The sequence below is a fragment of the Manis javanica genome, chromosome 4 (genome assembly GCF_040802235.1).
Source record: "Manis javanica isolate MJ-LG chromosome 4, MJ_LKY, whole genome shotgun sequence".
NCBI classification, from domain to species: Eukaryota; Metazoa; Chordata; class Mammalia; order Pholidota; family Manidae; genus Manis; species Manis javanica.
This window is the reverse complement of record NC_133159.1, coordinates 81,284,212-81,303,482: the sequence shown is the minus strand read 5'-3', so window position 1 is coordinate 81,303,482 and position 19,271 is coordinate 81,284,212. Positions and strand designations below refer to the sequence as shown.

The 19,271-nt window shown below is 39.5% G+C and overlaps 1 long non-coding RNA gene across 2 annotated transcripts in view; it reads left to right on the top strand.

Moving 5' to 3' along the window:
• The first annotated feature begins 5,894 nt into the window (after positions 1-5,894).
• Positions 5,895-19,271, top strand: part of LOC140848710 (uncharacterized) — a 68,121-nt gene continuing 54,744 nt past the window's right edge. For both annotated transcript variants that reach the window (XR_012129820.1, XR_012129819.1), the window contains exons 1-2: positions 5,895-6,362; positions 16,874-16,995. This is a non-coding gene — a long non-coding RNA (uncharacterized lncRNA). The remainder of the gene's footprint in view (positions 6,363-16,873; positions 16,996-19,271) is intronic.

Here is a 19,271-nt window from a genome sequence, read left to right as displayed (position 1 = left end):
TAATGAAACATAAAAGTCACATATAATAGAGAAAAATCAACAAAGCCAAAAGTAGATTGCTTAAAAAACATTAAAAGTAACAAATTTCTAGCAAGACTTTTCCATAATACATCAAGATAAAAAAGAGGGAGAAAAATCAAACACTACAACTTCAATAATGAAAAGAGGGCACCACCACAAATCTTACATTTCATAAAGAAGATATCATGAGGTACTTTATACACATAAATTTGATTAGCTTAGAAGAGATTTCCTTTGAAAAATAGAGGTTACCAAAGCTAAGATAAAAAAATAAAAAATCTGAGTGATCCTATACTTATGAAGCAAATCAAATGCTTTAATTAAAAAATCTTAACAAAGAAAACCTCAGCCCCATATGGCTTCACTAGTAAATTCCATCATTTAAGAAACACAGAACAGTAAATTTATACCTTCTCTATGATAAAGAACGAAAAAGGAGGGACCACATCTCAAAGTGACATTAATTTCCTACTACTGTTGTAACAAATTACCACAAAACTACTGGATAAAAACAATAAATTCACTTTAACAGTTCTGTAGGTTAGAAGTCAAAAATGGGCCTCACTGTTCTAATCAAGGTGTTAGCAGGGCTGCATTCCTTCTGGAGGTTCTAGGGAAAAATTCATTTCCTTGCCTTTTCCAGTTTCTAAAGGCTGCTGGCATTCCTTGGTTCATGGCCCCATTACTCCATCTCCAAAGCCAGCAACACTGAGCTGAGTCCTTCTCACCCTGCCATCTCTGATTCTCTCCCCCAATTCCCTCTTCCACTCTGAAGGACTCTTGTGATTACACTGGGATCCCCTAGATAATCTCCCCAGGATAATCTCCCTGTTTTGAGGTCAGCTGATTAGCAACCTTAATTCTGTTTGCAGCCTTAATTCCCCTTTGCCATGTAACCTAACACATTCACAGGTTCCAGCCAATAAAATTGAAAAAGTGCTCAATCTCATTAATCATTAGGGAAATGTAAATTAAAGTCACAAAGATATAGCACTGTATCCTTCTAGAATGGATAATAGAAGAAGGTCTCATAAGGGTATAGAACAATAGGAATTCTCATTTATTTCTGGTGAGATTTTTAATATAAACATTTTGGAAAACTAGCAATATCTACTAAAGCATAAAATATTAATAATCTAATACCCCAAAATTTTTATCTATAAGTCTATATCCATGAGCAGTGTATACATACATGTACCAAATAACATATATGCAGATATTCAAAGCAGCAGTAATTTTAGCAGCTACAAACTAGAAACTACTGAAATGCATACATCAAGTGGAATGAGTAGGAAATAAATTGTGGTATTATCATACAATAAACCATTATACAGCAAAAAAGATAAATTTCTGTTAAACAGAATATGGATAAATCTCACAAACATAATGTTGAATGAATGAAGCCAGACACAAAAAGGTATAAACTATTGCCAGGGATAAGAATGACCTGAAAAAGTTTAAGTGTGGATGACAGATAAGGTATGTAAATCCCTGGCACATAATACAATAGAGATGATAAGGTAAAGTCCATGGCAAATAGTAGGATTCTATTGCCGTGCATATAAAGTTCAAAGTCAGAGAAGACTAATATCTTGTAATAAAAATCAAAATAGTGGTTACTTTTGAGCAGTATACTTGAAAAACATCATGAATGAGGAGTTGGGGTATTTGCAATGATCCATATAGCAGAAACACACTTATACTTTTGCAATTTTCTGGTTGTTGTATTTCAATTAAAATTTCAATAAAGCTATTGAGATAGTATAAGTATGTTGTGTCTAAAAACTGGGGACCTTATTTAGCTTTCAAAGACATATGAAAAAAACTCCTGCTTAAGGCAAGCTATAATACTGAGACAAACTTCACAGTGGACAGAAGCTCCCTGTCAAGACTCAAATACCAAAGGGCAAGAGATTAAAATAAACTCAAAGCTACCATTATTAAATAAAATGAAAATGTTACAGACCCCAGACACTATTCTTACATTTGGAGTTTTTTGGTGACCTAAAAGTAGCCATTTTAAATTAGTTAAGTAACATATATTTCAAAAAAAAAGACTTCCTGAATTTTTATGAGAAATTGTCATTTTCATCACCAAATAACTACAAAACCTCCTTGACACAGTGATTCTCCAATGAAACCATTTCAATTTCTTTTAATAACATTTCAATTTTTATTTTAATAATGTGGTGACCAAGAGCCCAGACATGATCTGTCAACAGAAAAAGAACAGCAGCAATGTGTGCCAAAGGGAAAAAGAGAATGGAAATTTCAAACTGCAAAACCAGGAACCTAAAGCATTACAGTGAGAATTTCCGTAATAACATGACCAAAACCACTTCCTAATTTGACTGTGGTTTTAGTCTGTTTTTACAACATCACACATGGATATGGATAACAAAATAGTAAATAATATTTATTTTTATTTGGCACTTTATGTTTGTGAACACTTTCATATTGATGGGCTTTACCGGAAAATCAGAGTAATTTGAATGAGATCCGCCTTGGTTTTAATCCCTGTCAGGCCCCTTACAAATTACATAAATTTGGATGAGTTTCTTAATTGAGCTTCAGTTACCACATGTGTAACAGGGGATAAGAATTACATGAAAAGGTTTAAGGATGACAGGTAATATATGTAAATCCCTGGCACATAATATAATAGAGATCATAATGTAAAGTCCATGGCACATAGTAGGCACTTGATAAATGTCAGTACTTGCTATGATTGTCTCATTCGACTTCTGTAACAACCTATGAGAGTAGAGACTATGTTTATTTACTTACCTAAATGCCTACCTCATAGTAGGCATTCAGTAAATGTTTGCTTAATGAGTGATGAATTCATAAGTGGACAAATAAAAGGAAATAAGGCAGGATCCATTGTCCTAGTTTTTAGTGAGAAAAGCAAGGCTCAGGTTTATCTGAGGTCCCACTGCTACTAATTAGAAAAGTTGAGTTGCAAACTCAGTTTTTCTTACTCCAAGCCCAGTGGTCTTTCCTCTATTCCAGCAGCGTTCATGACAATGTTTACTTGCCTTGCTCTGATGTTGGCATTTTATCTTCATTTTGTATGTGTGATTTGTTCTAAGTTAGGAGTGTCTGGACTCAGCACAGGGAGAAGTTCAGTAAACAATTTTCACGCTTATGCCGATAGCATGTGTTATTTTAAATCTACCTAAACTATGATTAAATGCAGATGCACTGAATTTATATAGTATGTATGTTTAATACAAAATAAAAATATCACCACAGAAAGTATTGAGCAAATAAATCCTCCCTGTTTTTTTTTCTTCTTGATGCTATTGCCTTAGAAAATTAAACATAGCCAAATAAATGTCTTTCCTAAAGGCATTATGGTAATTCCAAAGTAGCATGTTAAGTCATTCAACTAAGGTTAAGAGAGTTTCTCCAAATAGCTGATATCTGTGTTATCAATGCCCCTTGCCTTTACTGATGAAAATATGTTCACTGTGGCCAGCATGCTGGGAAACTTATGTGTATGTCTATAGAATCATAAAATTGCATTTTAAAATGTCAATATGTTATCCAGTACAGTATGTGCAGAATGGAAACGATCTAGGAGCATTGGAAACAAAATGAGCTTTTGAGTGGAGAGAACTTTAAAAAGCAAGAATGAGGATAGACAGAATACACTAGAAATGAAGCCAGCCAGATTAAGGACAAGGGCATCAGGAGAAAACAGAGACTCGGGCAATTACCGCGCTTCCCCAGGAACTGAGTTTGGAAGGCCCCAGCCAAACGAACTCCACTCAGAGGAGCTGCTGCTGACCTGCAGAGCTAAATGCCTGTCTCCTTTGTCTCCTTATAGTAAGTGGAGGGAAGGTAGACTGAGAAGCGTATTGGGAGAGAAAACATTTCAATGGAGGCATGAATTGCTCAGAGAATTTTCTAGAAACAGCATGATACGATGAAGAGCACTGGACTAGATGATCTACATTCTTAGAGGGCCTCAGAGTAGAAACTTTGGTGCCAGTCAGAGCACTTCATACATATTTGCCAAGTAGCAAACAAATCCTTTTATCCCAAAAAACTTGTCTGAATATTTAGGCATCCATATGTTTTAAGGAAAATGCTTGTAAACATCAAATTTTTGTTAAAAATAATTAATCTCAATATATAAAAATATTGAACTATTGTGCTGTACAACTCAAACTAATACATTGCATTTCAATTGCTTCTCAAATAAAATAATCGCTTCTGTAGATAACTTGAGGTCTGACCATCCTTAACAATCTTTAAAACATCAGGATTTAAGAGCAGATTGTATTTTCTAATATTAAAACCACAAATAAAACTGGTATTGACATTAGGCCAATAGACACAGAGATTACAGTCCAGGGTACCCAGAGTACTAAAATGAGCAAAATATTCTTCAAAGTTCAGTACAACTATCACTTTTCTTTCCACATCGCATACAAACACTCAAAGGTCACCAAAGATGTAATCATCTTGAGCCCCATTTAAAAAGACCATTATCAGGAGTCCTCTCAAATACTGTAATAGCAAAGCTATCGTATAATGGAACTCACAATGCACACAAGCATTGGAAGTTACTATCCACTCACTCTCAAGCCTTCTCTGTCAACCTTCCCAGAATAACCACCACTTCATCAGGTGGTTCCTGGGCTGTGTGACTAAATGACCACACACACCTTGGAGGCATCCCCTCTGGAAGCCCTTCACTAGCCCTTTGACAGCAGACAGAATCCTAGGGATAGAACTAAAGAAATCAGGGGGCCATGAAGACAGAGCAGAAGCAAGACCTCCCAGGTCCCTAGTCTTCTGTTCTGCAGTTCCTTCCAGCATGGTCTGGACAAGTGGGATAAAAGGTTATTCTAATAAGAGCACCACTGGCTCGGCCTCCCCACACTGGGAAACAGGTTTTTGTCCCCTCTTGTCCATTGAGTTTGCCAACTTTATTTACCTACCCTGAAAACAATCAGAAAGTTTCTTTTAATTCTAGTGATTTTATTAAAAGAAGCTTAGGTGAGTATTACCAAACAATACAGTTTATTAAATAATAGAAATCTATGTTATATAGAAGCTCCCTTTATTACATTGCAGGAGATAAGATTCAGCCTTGATTTCAGTGCCACCCATGATGTGGACTCACCAACACCCAAGGCAGCCACTGCATTGCTAGACAGTGCTAATATTTGAAAGCCCTGTCTTAACCTAAACTCAATTCTCTCTCTTACTTTTAACAGCAACCATTAATAGAGTCATCATCCTGTGTCAGAGACTGTTACTTCATACAACACTTCCAACTAAACCTCAAAAAACCCTACAAGATAGACATTCCCTCACTTCCTAGTTGAGGAAAATATAGTTGAGGAAGTTTAATTTACCTTTCTGAGGTCACAGCAAAACTAGCATTTGCACCCTTTTTCTTTCCTTAATATGTATACTGCTTTCAGCAACAAAGAAATTAAATTCTTGGAAACCAAAACAGTTACTATTAAATAAAGTATCATCCTTTAAAGTCTCATTCCTTTGGGATATTTACATAGGCCCTCTCTCCAAACAGCTGCAACATCTGCTTTTAGGCAATAGAACAACGATATTTTTCCTTTCCTCCCAGTAGATCTGGTGGTTTGGAAGAAATAGACTAGTGCTTGGGTATTAAATTCTGTCTGTATGAAAATATACTTGAATACAAATAAGGACACCATGTGTCCCTCTTCTCATCTATGTACAGTCATGTACATCTACACATAAACACCTACACACGTGACCAAAATCAAGGAGACCTGATGTTCCATTCCTATATAAATGACTGAGGTTTCCCCCACCCACTCACATCAGAGAGAGTCATAATGAGCTCCAGTGACAGTGGAAGGTGGGACCAGATGTAGAAGAGGGAAAAGTGGGGAGGAAGCATTGCAAATGTGAGGCTCTTACATACCAACTCTTACATAGGCAGCACCCTCAAAAGATAAAAGACTGCCCTACCCCACAAAGCCACAAGGTCTGGGACAGAATGCAGGGCTAAACAAGGCCGCATGCTTGGCCCTAAGGAAGTCATGATCTCGTAGGAAGATACCAATATATAATTCCACTAAAAATGGCACACTACACTATTAATTATATATTTTTAAATCTCTATTCAGCACAGAGTGCTCCTCAGCATACTAATTAGAAGCAGGGAGGGTGGGTGTGAAACTTGGATTTACAGGTGGAGCTGTCCAGCCTCCGTGAAGGAGCATGCCTGACCCTGCCTACCCCGCTAACAAGCTGTGGTTGCTCTGCTAGATCCTTCTTGTAAATTGATCCTAAGGGTGGTTAGTGATTCTGATGGAACTTAAGAAGATGACCAGGTGAGTGATTTCTAATCATATGACTGTTATTTTACATATTATTAGCCAAATGATAAAATCCATCCCAGTCCTCCTCAATCTTCAAACCCACGTAATTTCCAGGGATTCAATATTCACCTGTAACTCACAACAACATTAAGGTCAAAAGCCTGATACCTTCAGCACCAAGGCCGGGATGACTAACCATCTCTCTTTGCCTGAGGGGCTGAGGGCTTTCCCAGAATGTGGGAACTTCAGTGCTAAAACTGGGATAGTTTGGGGCAAAACCAAACAGTTGGTCAACCTATCAAGGCCATCTCTTGGTTTAGTAGCAGACCCAAGCCCTTCCAGGTGCACTGATCCACACCTCCTGCTCAAGGGGTCTACGAAAGAGAACCAGGGAACTCATTCAATGGCACTCAGAAGTAAACCACCTGGTGAAATAAGGGGAAAAATTGAAGAGGAGAGTAATATCCATGCCAGAGGACACCTCAAAAGGAACATTTATTGCCAGTGCCCTCCCACACACAAAAGAAAGAGCCCTGTCATGGGGACTGATTGATGTGGTGACATTTCCTTAGCTTTAATATATAGCAGCAATACATTTTTACAAAGCTGCAACTTTCTCTTCTAAAAGAAAAATAACAATAATAAATTACTGAAAAGTTAGGCATATATGTCATTCTAGGGCTCAGTTTTGTGTCCAGAGAACACTGCAAAGGCAAGTTAAATAACTGTCAAAAGTGAATATATACATATTCATTCCTTTAGCAACAATGTCTATTGAGGGCCTATTACACACAAGTCTCTGCACATGGCTCTGGGGACCCACAGAGATGTGAAGAACTCAGTTCTTTTCTGTTAGGCATCTTATTTAAATCCTCCACTGTGCTTCCTAGTTTGAGGCTATTCTAACCTATATAGACTTGTTCTCCAGGGCTTGGGCCATGCACTGAAAATATTCAGTAATTTAATTGCCTCATTTACCATTGCTCCCTCAAGAAGAAACCATAGCCAACGAATTTTTAATGCATTCAGGTTACATTTTCTTCTTTGGGGCCTTATTTCTGTCCACCAACATAGCTTAGGCATCAGCTATCACAGACATATTAAAGACAAATGAAGGTAGAAACCCCAATAGGAGGAAAATTATATTTTTAGCCATTATCTACCACTCCTTTATGGAATCAGTACTGAAACTATTTTCCCCCATCCTAATTCACTATCATTACCTTAGCTCTAAAATCTTTATGGCTTTATCCTGCATGTGGAGTAGCAACCACCTTCTCAGAATCCAGGCAGGGAAACACAAGAGGACCCAACCCCACTGATCAGAGTAACACCTTCCTGTTATCTGATGCAGTCCTCTTTTCAGCTAAACTCAGATACCACTCCATTGTTTTAGCTGATGATGCCTGACAGGGGAGATGACTGATTCAAGTGACAGGGTTTCAATAGAGAGAGAAGCCTATTTAAGTGCTGGCCTGTCTTCTCTAGTAAATCTCTGGTTTTATCAGCTGGGTGCAACTGGCTCATTCTGCCTAGATTGGTGGCAGTCCATCTCTTACAGTCCCTCGTCAGGGACAGCCTTCAGGTGCCTCAGCGTGCCAGGTCCCATATGAGTCAAACCTGGTGTGAACAAGGATTAACCTATAAGATTGTGTGAGACTCCCTTTAAAGTGTATTCCAGGCAGAGACCAGAGAAACTGTAAACTCCATTAAACAAGGTAAACTTTGCTGCATTCCTCGGCAGCATGCACATTTGCATTCCCTCAGCAGTTTGAATAAACATAACCATTGACCTGAGGAGCTCTAGCTGAGCAAACCCCTGGGCCCGGGTGCGAAAGAGGGATATTTCAATGTTGTCGACAGGCAAAACTGGACAGCCTGTCAGAAACATGAAAACGGCTTTTGCAATAGGCATGTCTGGGTGAAGATATAAAATATGCATGCCTCAGATTAAAATATTTTATTGAATTAATATTGATTTATGATTAATTTTTAAATAGATTCATATTTCATGAGGCACTCACAATGAACCTACCAACTAGGCCTCAGTGAGTGAAACCAATTACACAAATCGTTAAGGAAGCCACCAAGAAAGCAACTCTCAATGCCTAGGAAGAGACAGAAAGAATGGGAAAATCTGGTTTTATGAGAAAATCAACAGTGCCCATATAGTGACTGAAAAGAAAATCTCATCGTCCTGCTCACTTTGACACAGCTTTTTCTTCTTAATGCATGCCAGTGGAGCACCCCTCTGTCAATTTCCTTCACAACGATATCTATCTATGTTCGGCCTCACATTTGAAAATTTCACTGCTGTGACATTTTTATTTTTTTCAAAATGGCAATTAATTCTCCCCTTCCAAGAGGACACTGTAATAATAATATCTACCGAAGAGTAAAGCCCCGTTAAAGAGTTCCTCTCTCCAGTATTGGGCAAAGCTTCAGAAAAGTGCTGACAGCCGAAAACAAAAGACATTGATTGCTGCACCCAATTAGCATCTTCAGACACAAAGCAATGGCGGGTAAGATGAGGGTTCCCAAGTGCTTTTGAACGTGTTCTATTTCAATCTGAGTCCGGAAAATTAATGTCCCCCCCCCACCAGCTCTTCCATTATGCTTTCCATCATCATCATACCTGCATTTTTGTCTGAAAACTCTCATCGCCATCACCGAGTTCCCTTTTGGTAGGAAAACGTTTGCTCATTTATAGGAGATATTTTTACAAGCCGAAGTTACAGGCCCAGTTCATCTTTATTCATCCTTCTTTTCTTTTTATATCTCATTCATGTTTTCCTTTCTTATTCAGGCATTCTAAATTGGGCCATCCTTGTTCCATTTATTATAGTCAGGCCTTTTTTGCACAAAGCACCAGTATGTAGTTACAGGACAAAATAAGGATTATTCTTCACTTTGTGATGAAGGATTTTCATGTGAGCATGAGATTTTAAAAGGCATGGGAAATCTGCAGGAGATGCCAGACTGGGTTAGAATAGCCACACGGGGCTGAGATGACGCCTAGGGTCTCCTAATTAGATAAAGCCATTGTTTAGATTCAGACAATACCTGTTTACAGTTCAATAAACAACTTGTCACAGTTGCTTGCTCAAAGCAGACCTAGATGTCAGTGCAAACAGTTAGTACAGAGGTAGTGGAATAAATTGGTCTCCTGAGTAAATAAATTGAGCAGCAATGTGGAACCGCCTCATCAGTACTGAGGAAGGTAATCATTTATAAAGGTTTAAAATGGCGTTTCATAAGTATTGACATTTAGAGAAATGTTTTTACCCATCTAAATGACTACCCCCACCTTCTCCTATTTCCACCAGCTGCTAAAAAAGAGAAACAAAATAAAACAAAAAGAGAGAAGAATGTATTTCTGGGCTCATCCCATCAAAGTTTTATAATGTTTTGAATATAAAATTTAATAGATATCCAAAAGATGTCTGGTTGTGCATTTAAATTATGGATAAGTATGGCACCTGCCTTCAAGGATTTTCCACTCTGTCATCATGGAGTGGAATGAGACAAAAGGATAAGACCGTGGAAAGGTCATTTGGCCAAGCACGCAGGTTTTCTTGTTGCTGAGTGACTGAGTGACAAGGGGAAAAGCAGTAAAAGAGAGAGCAGAGCTGAGCTGTGTGCTGGAAAACCGTAGTCAGGGAGCTGAAGGACAGCAGGCAGGGAGAAGAAATAAGGTGACGCCGCCGTTCCGTGACTTCTTTATGGAGATGATGACGGCACATAGTGGCATCCCCTTTCCCAAAGACCTTTGAAAGAAAGTGTCTGTACTGGGAGATGGAACTAAAGAACTAAATGTAAGATTTTTGCAGCAAACTTTATACAATCAAATAGAGAAATCACAGAGACCCTGTCAGGGACTCCCTACCCCCGCCACACTCAGGAAACCACAGGAAGCAGAGCAGCAAATTTCAGTTCTTCAGAACTTGTAAGAAGAGAAGGCACTAACATTTACTGGCTGCCATATTTAAACCCTTGCTGTAACCTAATACACAATGTACCCCAGCCCGCTATAGGGCCAGAAGGGGAACAGTCCAAAAGCACTCAGTCAGCATTACCTCAGGGTGGGGAGCCAGGGCTGAAGTCTCTATGTTTAACAGGTAGCAGAAGTACTGTTCCCACTACATCGTTTCATTCTTTTCTTCCTTCCTTCTTTTATTTTAACCTGACCTTTATGCACCACCCGACAGAGCCTAAGTGAATGAACTCTTGCCCTAAAAATGGTAGAGAGCACAGCCCCTATTAGATGAATTTAACCATCATAGCACTTACTTCCTAAAGCTCCACTTTACCTGCCCATTATTAAAAGTGTACTGAATTCTGCCAGTATGAATAACATTTACTTCCCTTTAACATATAATTTTAAATCTTTCCCTTGGAGGCCACAGCAACAGAAGCCTTTCTTTGAATCAAGAAAATAAAAGTTAGAGTGCAGTCAGTACTATTACAAACCCCAACGAACCTTTCTTGAGATGAATATTTAACATCTGTGCTTGTAACTCACACTCTCTGCTTTCCTGGCTCTTGACAGCCACACCTGCATTTTCAAGTGGAGTTCACAAACTGACTGGAGGGTTTCTTTCCCTGGCATTTATGTTGTGGTCACAGGCCTGAGAACACATAATGCCAGGATTACTCCTGACCTGCCCTCCATGGAAATCTGAGCTCAGTGGTGTCTTTATAAAATGTCAGCTTTCAAGGCTCCTCTGGACAAAATTGGCAGTGGATGTAGTTTTTCACCTCTATTCCCAGCTTCCATGTTCTGAGACAAAATCTCATTTACTCCATAGTTCTCTGAGGGGCCCACTGCTTTTAGGCTCCTTCCCTTTTCAAACCTCTCTTTGGGGAAGGCTCAGCAATGCAGCAGGAGTGTGGAGGCCTTATGATGAGAAAGCCCAGGTTCAAGCCCCACATCTTCATGGCTGTGTGACCTCATGCAGGCCACTAAACCCCTTCAGCTTGCATTCCTAGCATATAAAGTAGAGATGATAAAATCATTTACTTCCCCAGGAGGGTACACATGTTACAATCACAAAATAGAAAGACTTTGAACCTTAAAGGACCAATCTGGTGCTATTCCATAAATGATTATGCACTCACTCAAAAATTTAACTGAACATCTATCTATTTTGTTTGATGCTGGATCCAGTGATCAATACAATGACATCTCTGTCCTTAGAGAGACAGTCTAATAGAGAATATCATGGAAAGAAAAATATTAACAGCTTAAATTAGAAGCCTAATAGAGGTATTAATCAAGAGTTATGGGACTACAGATATGGAGGCAATTAAATATTCTAGAGCCAAGTCATGGAAACTTAGCATTAAAGCACATATATAATAGGCAAATATTAAGCCCTACTGCTTACTTAGCAGGGGAGAATAGATTTTAACTGCAGTTAGGCTAAATCTCAAGGAATCGAGTTCTAATGCTACCATTTTAAATCTCAAACAGCAATGCAGGGAGTAGAAAAGGATCATCAGGAGCTCGTCAGCTCCTGTCCGGTGCCTCCAAGTCACCTCAGTTAAGGCAGACTCCTTCTGCTTTCAGCCATGGACTTGAACAGTTAGAACCATCTTAAGTCATTTCATAACATTCCCCTTCCTTGGGCAACACTTTTTTGGACATTGGTTCAAATACATTAACTGAAAAAATAATCTGATTCAAATGATGAACCTATTTCTAGTTTAGAGTTTAGGAAATCCTTCAGGAAAGGTTTGAACAGTCTTTCCTCAGCTCATCCCCATATGATGAAGATCCCAAACTCGTCTCAGCTGCAGACACCTTCTGAATGAGTTTACCAATGCCCACCTGCAGATTCTATGTATGGACCTCTAGCCAGGCCACATAGTCAACTCCAAAACCAGACTCACCTCTAAGACTAAGAATCTGCTCTCCTTCTGAGTAGAAGATACCACTATTTACTCTTTTTAATCAAACAGGAAAGCAAGAATTCTTAACTTGTCCCTTTCTCTCAACTCCCTCTGTCTCCCAGCTCCACTAAGTCAACTCCACATCCTTACCATTTTTCATACTTACACCCACTCCCTTTCCTCCCTTGACACCAGAGTTCAGCCTGCGTGCACCTTTATCTCGGCTCAGAAATAGCCCTGTCTCCCTGTCTCTCATCTCACTTCCTCTAATTCATTCTCCCATTGCTACCAAGGTGATGGTGATCTTTAAAAGCTAAGAATTATTATGTAAGCCTCCTTCTTAAAATAATTCAAAGGCTCTCTATAGTTTACAGAAAAAGTGAAATTCTTAAGACACATTGAAGACCCTAAGTTACCTGCCATAGCAGCTATCTTGGCCTCAATATTCTTATATCCCTGACTCTTCCATGTATTTTCATGAGTTGCTGCCTTTGCTCTTACTGACTCTATTGTCTGAAAAGCCTGCCTCTCATCCCCAACTTCCTCTCCTAACAACTACTTATTTTCCAACACTGATTCCAGACACTCCCTTCTCTAGGAATTCTTTTTCTTACCAAGCAAGATAGACTTAACCACCCCTTCCTTTGTGCTCCCTCCCTGTATCTTACCCAGATATCTCCTCTTGAAGAGAAAGCTCCCGATGACAAGGTCCACACCAGTTCATTTTTTATACCCAGAACCTAGCACAGCATCTGACACACATTTGGCACTCAATACGTATTATGTTGAGTAACTGAATGAACTATGTAACCCATTCCAGGAAGAGGAGTTTCATGTATCATCAATGCCTAGACAAGTGGCTGGCATGTAGTAAGCACTCAATAAATACTCATGGAATGACTCCTTTCATACTTAGCTGACCAACTGGAGATTTGGTCACTATTTTTTATGTAATCCTTCTCCATATACTTTTTCTTTAATATAACTGTGCCCACAGCAGGCTAGGGCAGTGTGCATTATGCCACTATCAAATGCTGATACATATTGGAGACAGCCTTGCTGGGTAATTGTTTCATTACCAAAAGTTCCTTAGGGGCTTCCTTCATAGTGTCAGCCTTCTCAAATATACTCCTAGGGACTCAAAATTAAAAATTGCTTTGTTTTTCCACTCAACTGCTGGAAAATAACTAAACCAAGGCAGGGAAAACCAGGGAGAAAACATCACACAAATTCTACTCCTAGTATGTTCAGATCACAGAGATTTACATAAAAATTCATGGTTAACCTTATGAGTGTACAGAATAGACATACTTTCTAGAAGTGAGATGAACTGTCAAATATTTCCTACTACTGGCATGAGAGAATGCTGAGATTTCTATTACAAAAAGATAACCTTTGGATTCTCAGTCTTTAAGAGAATCCTTTTTAAATGCAGATACTCCTGGGTAGGAGCAGCGTTGCTATCTAGTCTGGATGCATGACCAATAAGGGTCAGGGTGGTCATTTATGGCTGGTGGTGGTTTTGATCATTCGGTGCTAGTATATCACCAGGTTTTAACTGTAGGTATAGCCTTTCATTGTCACGCAGAAGGAACTCCCACCCCAGGCCTCACTTCCCTAGATTCAGAGATCAATGTGCTTTGTAGGTTACCTAGTTCCTCTACATTACATTTAAGAAATTCATTTTTCCATGCATATATTTGTACACGTATTCATTCAAACAACATTTGTTGAAGGCCTACTATGTGCCAAGCACACCTCTAGGAACTCCAGACACAGGAATGAACAAAACAGACAAAAATGTAAGTTTTATATAGCTTACATTACACTAGTGAGAGGTGCACATCCAAAAATACTTAAGTACGGTATATTTTCACTTGGCTGCTTGGGTTTATTGAACGATGATCAGCGCTATGAATAGAAACAAAACAGGGAAGAGGGATGGCATGTGCCAGGCAGGAAGTCAAGGTGGCTTCGATTGTAAACTCAATGACCAGAGACGTCATCACTGAGAAGGTAACATTTGAAGGCACACTTGAAGGAGGGGAAGAAGCAAACAAGCAAATATCCGAGCAGGACAGGTATCCTAGGCAGAGGGAACAGCTAGTCCAAAGGTCATGAGGAGTTTGTGTGATTTATTAAAGAAAAAAAAGAGAAAGAATAAAGAGGACAGTGTGTTTAGCATGGAGGGAACAAAGAGAAGAGAAGTAGAAGATGAAGTTGAGAATTAGTAAGGGGTCCAGTCATCACAGAACCCTGAGACATGTTAAAGGCTTGGGGTTTTTGCTATTGAGTTAAATAGGATGCAGCTGGAGGGTCCTGAGCAGAATAGTGGTGTGCTCTGACTTACACTCTTAAAGGAGCATGCTGTTGTTATGTTGAGAAGAGACGAGAGTGGGGCAAGGATAGGAGCAGATCAACCAGGTGAGACGTTATTGCAGTGATCAAGGTAAAAGATGATAGTCATGGGGACTAGAGGGGGGTTGGTAGTAGATAGTGGGGAGTGGGAAGATGCTGGATATATTTTGATGGTAGAGTCCATAGGATTTACTAACAGATTGATTATGAGAAATAAGAGGAAAAAAGGCAAGAAAAGTTGAGGTTTCTTGGCCTGAGCACCTGAAAAGATGGTGTTTTTTTATCAACTAAATGGAAGGACTGAGCAAAGTGCAAGTTTGGGGATATTTCAATGATCAGGAGCTTAGTTTGGGGTATTTTAAGTGTGAAGTACCAATTAGACATCCAAAGAGAGAAGCTGATTAGGGTGTCAAGTGAGCAAATGGGAAAGCAGATACAGAGAAGTTGTGAATCATATCAGGTCATCCAAACACAAAGGCACCATCAGAGTAGGACATAAAACAGCACCGAGAAGGAAAAGTAAGAGACAGTGACAAGTTCCACCTCCGGCAATGTTTGGACAGGAAGTGGGCAACCAGACCAGATGAAAGCTCATAAACCAGAAGAAGAATTGGGAAATGGTACCCAACTGCTAGTTTTAATGTTCATTTTTCCAATAAATTCCTGATGATGTCTACTAAATATACGTTAGCATTAAACCTTCCTTAAAGATTTGTACAATGAGAATGTAGAAAGAATGGATGTGAACTATGATGGCAGAAATCTATTTGAGCTGCTCTACCCACATGGGATACAGACACTCCTTGCATACAAATCCCAGAATGACTAGGGTTCCTGCTGACAACTCCCAGAGTTTAGATTGGGAACCAAACCTCTCCAGGAGATGCAAAGCAGCTGCAGTTGGATGGGTGTTTGGCAAAGGGAGTGAGAAAAACCCACCTATTTGGGACTCTTTGTTCAAAGAATACCCAGGAAAGTGAAAGGTTCATGTAATGACAATACTTTCTTTACAGATATCTAAAAGAGTACCCAATTCACAGCCTTTAAAGCCATAAACCTTCAGGAGATCATTTGGTCCAACTCTGGTCTAGAGTAACTATAAGCTCTGGTATATTTATCAGATTTGCCAAGAGAACATGGCAGAGGGAAAGAAAGAGCAAGTGGACTACTACTGGTGGCCAGACAGAGACTTCTGGGTATTTAAACTATGCACAGCTGTCATTCCCACATGACCAGCTGGCCGCTGGGGGTCTGAAATAGATGATGATCCCAAGTGATCACAACTTTTCAAAGCTTTACCCCATTCAAATCCATCTATCACAAATCTGCTTTTCTTGAGCAGTTTTTAAATGCAAAGTATGCAGTTCATATCAAGCATCAAATACTTACCAGGAAGAGTAATGCAGGGATCTGGACCAGATATGATACAGACTTCAGAGTTCAATGTGAATAATTAAGAAGAGTGATTTGAGAGGTGTACCTGCAAGAAAAACATAAGCTAAAATTAGGCTGTGCCAGTTAGTTACCTATTATCTCTCAGTGCCAAGTCAACCAACCCATCCACAGTCTGCTTCTTTGCACTATATTTTCAACATTCCCTTGCCAAATGGTTTGCTGTTAGTTTCTGTCAGTGAAAGAGACTGGTGTGAAATTGAAAGCCAGGAGGAGGGAAGAATAGAAACTCTTTTTCTATTTACAGCTCCTATAACTTTTCCTCCAGCAGCAGAAAACAGATACCATATCAAAAATGCTATGTTCCCCAGGGGCACAACCACCACCTAGCTGTGCCCCTTCAGTGACAGAGTACCAATGACTGCTTTCAGTTTGCAGAAAGCACCAGCCTCATAGCATCTCTCCCTCAGAGATATGAACACTAGCCCAGGGAGCCTCCTTAGAAATCCATGTCACAGCCATAGGATACCCTTCACTTAGAACAAAGCACTGGCTACCCAGACCAATCTTCTGAGCCCCTACCTATGCTAGTGCGCTTTTTTCCCTTCAATCCCAAGAGTAGTAGCAGCTTTCTGCAAGTACTAATGTTAGGCTCACTTTGGCTTTCTCTTTCTGATTTTTTATCTTCTGATACCAACGTGTGATGGTTTTAAAATCTGTCACAAATTCAACATTATTCTCTCAAAAAAGTGGACCCTAATTCATCTCCTCTTATGTGTGGGACATAGTGACTTCCTTCAGCTGAGTAGACTATGACAGAAGTGACTGTACGTGACTAGGCCGTAAAATATATCACAACTTCCTCCTACTCTGTCTCTTAGATCACTTTGAGAGAAGCCAACTGCTACATCATGAGGACGCTCAACGGGCGTATAAGGCCTGCGTGGTAAGAAACTGAGGTTTTTTGCCAAAGAGATAGCTGAGGCCTCCTGCCAATAGCTATGTAAGTGCGCCATCTTGGAAGCAGATCCTCTATTTTCAGCCAAGCCTTCAGACAAGTGCAATCCCATCTGACTGTTTAACTACAACCTCATGAGAGACCCTAAGCTACTCTGGATTCCTGAGCCTCAGCAACTGTGTGAAATAATAAATGTTTGTTGTTTTAAGCCACTAAATTTTGAGGTAATTGGTTATGGTACAATAGATAACCAATACACCAAGTAACCAATTCCTTATATTAAAGTCCCCCATTTGAAATATCTGTCATGGTTTATTGCTAGACCTTGATTGATAGAGTTCTCGGTGTCATGAATGGACCTGGGAAACTGACCCTCAAAGATAGGATTCTATAAGAGAGTTATTTACCTCTTTGACTCTGAGCACAGTGATAATCTCCTTGCCAATGGCAAATGGGGTACTGGTAATCTATAACATGCAACAGTGTCAAGATGATGTAAGATATTACCTGTGGCTTCTTGGGATGAACTTCCTATTGAAGGTATTTCTTTGAGTGACAAAGAGGCTGAGGAATTTGACAGTTATAGTAATAAGTGTTAACTACAAGAACTGGCAATGAGCTTTCTCTGACATCAAGTCACAGAGGACCAGAAAGTATCTTTGGTGACCATAAAAGAACCTCTTATTTCTCATCATAAGAAAGGTATCACTAATCAAAGTATAATTTTGTGAGCTGCAGAATTACAGTATAACATAAATTTATAGATAGACTAAATTTCTTATATCAAAGTTCAGGAATTGTTGGAAGGAATGGGATGCCTGACACTGGGAAGGAAGAAATTCGTTCAATTAAACAAAGTTGAATATTTTTCATCTAGAATTCCTGGACCTCACTTGACAGCAGAAGCAGCTCCCTATATGTTGAGGAAAGAAACTCTATCTTATCCGCAGCCCCTAATGGTAACCTCCTCTAAAGCTGGTGTCTTCAGAAAGAATATCTGTCCTCTGCGGCATTACTCGCTGCCTCAAGACCTGTTAACAAGAGTCAGATCTCAGCACATGCCAAGGAGGCAAGTGCCAAGTCATATTTGGGAGAATAGAGTTCATATTCCAAAAGAAAAGCTAAATTTTGAAAATAGACATTGGCAGAGACTTGGAGAATAGATGTGGGAGTAGAGTATAAGGATATCAGACCCAGAAGGATAAAACATAATTTTGGATAAAATCGAACTTATTAGTATGGTTCAACTTCTCAGAAAATTAAGTAACTGTGAGGAGTTCCAAGAGTTTGCTTGGATGGTAACTGAAATATAGACTCCAAGGTAACCTAACTTAATCAGGATGAGATGCCAGAATTTCTTTGGCATAATATAGAATGAAAGTTCAAATGGCTTAGAAAGATAAGGACATTGGAGTGACCCTGAATACCCACCAGGACATGTTCCCTGAGTCCAGAGGACACTGTAGTCACTAAGGCATTGAGAAATGCATTTGTGGGCCACTATCCTCCTGAAAGAGCTTTATAGCGAATGGCAGTCTTTTGTAAGTTAGGGGTAATGGTGAGAAATGCCATCACTGAAATGGGCTTCCTGATTTTAAAGGGGTTAGTGGGATTCTGGAATGTTAAGGGCCAAGTAGTAGCATTTAACCACTAAAGGCAAAGTAGACATAATTACCATAATAAGCAATTGTGTTTGGCCTGCAGTATCTGCAGTAGTAGCTACTTGATCAGTATGTTTCAATAAAACAAATAGACAGCCTACTAAATAATTATATACACAATATAATTATAACAAAAACATCGTAGGCTGCATAAACAGAAATCTGACTTGGAACACAATGACAGTAAAGCAAACCTTCTACCAGTGTAGCCCTAAGCAAGTTCACAGGCTGAGTTCTTGGTCCCTTTGCAGAAGATATGTTCAACCCTGTCACAATTATATTTTAGAATATTCTTCTAAGCCTTCCACAAGGGTGCCTATATCCAGGGTGATCACACTGTGGGAAAAGGCAAACATCCAGGCCTATTTTGAGGTTACTAGATCCTAGTTCAGTTGATGCTAGTGCACAATGTCACTACAACCCATGAATCAATGTAGAGCTTTAGAGGTCAACTGACAAAAGTTGATTTTTGGATCTCTCATTATATCCCCAGATGTTGAATATATAATTTAAGTCATCATACTTGGAAACTCACAGAATCACCACATAAGTTTTCTTGCCTATGGAGGCAGGGTTGTTACGGTATAATGGGGAGGTAGTGGCCTCTGAAACACCCTCTGTCCTCTCCCAAGCAAAAAAGTCAGAGCTGACCCTTGGTGG